Source organism: Schistocerca americana, chromosome X (genome assembly GCF_021461395.2).
Source record: "Schistocerca americana isolate TAMUIC-IGC-003095 chromosome X, iqSchAmer2.1, whole genome shotgun sequence".
NCBI classification, from domain to species: domain Eukaryota; kingdom Metazoa; phylum Arthropoda; class Insecta; order Orthoptera; family Acrididae; genus Schistocerca; species Schistocerca americana.
Window position 1 is genome coordinate 783258945 of NC_060130.1, and position 3897 is coordinate 783262841.

Consider the following 3897-nt stretch of genomic DNA (forward strand, 5'->3'; position numbering starts at 1 on the left):
CGCAATATCCTACGCTCCACAGTGGCACGACGACGGTGGGAGTGTGGACGAGGGAGGGAGGGTTGGTATCATTGCTCACGGACAGTACGTTGCGTTCCGTTGACACCCGCACCTAGGCCGCAAAGCTTGCAGCCGTGCCAAGAACATGGTGATTGAACCAACGAGGATTGGGATCGCGTGCTCTCCTATGATGAGAGCAGCTTCAGTCTGCGTAATTATTCCGGATGTACCATCATATGGCGAAAAGTGGGAGCACGTAATGCACCCAAGAAATTGTCGAACATGATCGTTTTTGTGTGGGGAGGCATAATGTTGCATGGGCGTACTGATCTCCAAATCTTTGAACACGCTACACTCACCGGCCAACGCTATTGTGACACTGCACTCCCTCCCCATGTGCGTATTTTCATTGGTGCATTCGACATTCATTTCACTTTTATGGATGACAGTGCGCAACTGCATAGAACAGTGCAGGTGGACGAGCTCTTGGAGCGGGAGGATATTTGGCGGATGGACTGGCTTGCTCATTCCACTGACTTAAATCTCATCGATCACGTATGCGGTGCGTTGCGGAGACGTATTGCAGCACACTTACTATCATCAACAACCTTCCAGCAACTGTGAATCGCACTGGTACAGGAATGGAAAGCCCTACCACACTATCCCATTACAAGCCTTGTGATTAGCATAGGAGCACGTTACAGAACATGCACTACCATCCGTAGCGATCACACACCCTATTAAGAAGCATACTCCACCTTTCGCATTGTCCAGAAGACCACCATAAATCGCTGTTACTTCTGTGTAACTACTGTCTTCGAATAAAAGTGTCATTGCTGTTCGTCGCATTGAATATTCCTTCCATTTACTTTCCGTACATTGTTGTGTCATTTCTTTCTATGTATGCTACCAGTTTCACCGAGCTATGTCACTTTCCAGAGATACATCATGTGAAAGTTACTTTCATTCTTAAGTTTTGCACGCACGACTACAATGAAGTGACAAAATTCATGGGATACCTCCTAATATAGCGTTGGGCCTCAGTTTGGCCAGCGTAGTGCAGCACCTCGACGTGGCATGGACTCAACAAGTCATGAGATGTCCCCTGCAGAAATATTGGGCCGCTCTGCCTCTTTAGCAGTCCGTAATTGCGAAAGTGTTGCCGGTGAGGGATTTTGTGCACGAACTGATCTCTCGAGTACGTCCCATAAACGGTCGATGGGATTCGTGTCAGGCTACCTGGATGGCCAAATCATTCGGTCGAACTGTCCACAATGTTCTTCAAACCAATCACGACTATTGTGGCCTGGTGACATAACACACCGTCACCCATAAACATTCCATCGTTGTTTGGGAACATGAAACCCACGAATGGCTGAAAATGGTTTCCAAGTAGCCGAGTGTAACCATTTCCAGTTAATGATCAGTTCAGTTGGACCAGAAGACTGAGTCCATTCCATGTAAACACAGCCTACACGATTATGGAGGCACCAAAAGCTTGCACAGTGCCTTGTTGAAAGTCTGGGACCATGACTTTGTGGGGTCTGCGCCACACTCGAACCCTACCATTAGCTCTTACCAACTGAAATCAGGACTCATCTGACCAGGCCGCGTCAAGGGTCCAACCCATATGGTCACGGGCGCAAGAGAGGCGCTGCAAGAGATGTCGTGCTGTTAGCAAATGCACTCGCGTCGGTCGTCTGCTGCCATAGACGACTAACGCCACATTTAACCGCACTGTCCTAACGGATACGTTCGTCGTACGCCCCACACTGATATCTGCGGTTATTTCACGAAATTTTCCGTATCTGTTGGGACTGATAATTCTACGCGAACGCCGCTGCCGTTAAATGAAGGCCGTCGGCCTCTAATTGTCCGTGGCGAGAGATAATGCCTGAAATTTGGTATTCCCGGCACACTCTTGACAATGTTGATCTCGAAATAATGAATTCCCTAACGATTTCCGAAATGGAAACTAACATTCCGCGTTCAAAGTCTGTTAATTCCCGTTACGCTGTCATAATAACGTAGGAAACCTTTTCACATTTCTTAAAACGATGCTTACGTCAATGAACTGACCTTTTATTTCTTGTGTGCCGGCCGCGGTGGTCTAGCGGTTCAGGCGCTCAGTCCCGAACCGCGTGACTGCTACGGTCGCAGGTTCGAATCCTGCCTCGGGCATGGATGTGTGTGATGTCCTTAGGTTAGTTAGGTTTAAGTAGTTCTAAGTTCTAGGGGACTGATGACCAGAGATGTTAAGTCCCATATTGCTCAGAGCCTTTTTATTTCTTGTGTACGCGATATCACTGGAATCTAAACATGTGCATATCGCTATCCCATGACTCAGTGCAATGTGCCTCGTCAGGTGCCATCTGTGAGAACGTGCTTAAAATTTATGCCTCAAAACTTTTTTATGTGGAAACTCAAAGATTTTTAAATAAAACAAACGTTATTAACATTCTACAGTCGGCCGCTAAAGCCTAGCGGTTATAGGCGCTTGAGTCTGGAACGGCGCGACCGCTACGGTCGCAGGTTCGAATCCTGCCTCGGGCATGGATGTGTGTGATGTCCTTAGGTTAGTTAGGTTTAAGTAGTTCTAAGTTCTAGGGGACTGGTGACCTCCGATGTTAAGTCCCATAGTGCTCAGAGCCATTTTGAACTGATGACCTCAGATGTTAAGTCCCATAGTGCTTAGAGCCATTTCAACCACTGGAACATTCTCAAACTTTGTTCCTGATGTCTACATATTTGCAGTCCTCTGCTGCCTGATGGCTCCGAGTTATGGCGTGTAACAAGGACGTGTGTAACGTAACTATGTCTGTGCGGAAGAAAGAGCGTGCCATAATCGAGTTTCGAATTCGAAGAGTTGGTCCACACATGGAGTACCCTCTCGTTTAGCATAACAATGCCAGACCACACATAAGCGCTGCTACATCTGCTGCAGCCCGACGCCATAGGTTCACTATCACCGATTGTCATCCATACAGTCCCGACTTCGCCCCATCCGATTTTCATCTGTTTCCAGAACTTGAAAGAACACCATCGAGGACTTCAAGCTGATAGTGATGAAGAGGTGCAAGCAGAGGTGAGGTTGTGGCTCCATAATCAAAGTCACACATTTTACAGTGATTGTATAAACAAACTGGTCGTTCGTTGGGAGAAATGTGTTCGTCGCCAGGGTTTCTATATTGTGAAATAAATATGCAGACGTGAAGAACGAAGTTTCAGAAAGTTAGTAACGTTTGTTCTGCTTATAAAGCTTTAGAAGTTTTCATATAAAAAATTGGGAGCCATTACTTTTCAGCAAGCCGTCGTACAACTAGACCTATTCTGGGTGTTCCAGGAGGAATGGTTAGTGTTCAGGGATATGACAGGAATAATCACTCGAAACAAAAATGTGTAGTAGACGTAAGCTTTAAAATGGGTACTTTAAAAGCTGTGAGCACTTCTTCATCTTCGATAACGTGAAACTAATCTCATCTACTATGAGCTCTTTACTTTCCATAATTTAGGGGAGGTGCACGGCCCAAAACAAGAAATAATTGCCTAATGAACATGGACTCTAAACTGCGTACCTTAAGAGCTATGAGCACTTTTTCAGCATAACCCATGTTTTTCGCAATAGTGAAGATGAATAAGTCCTCATAGATATTAAAGTACCTATTTTGCAACCCATGTTTACTAGATACTTTTTCTTGTTTTGGATCACACTACCATCTCTCAGAACATCGAAAGGAAAGGAATTGTGAAACTTCCTGGCAGATTAAAACTGTGTGCCCGAACGAGACTCGAACTCGGGACCTTTGCCTTTCGCGGGCAAGTGCTCTACCAACTGAGCTACCGAAGCACGACTCACGCCCGGTACTCACAGCTTTACTTCTGCCAGTACCTCGTCTC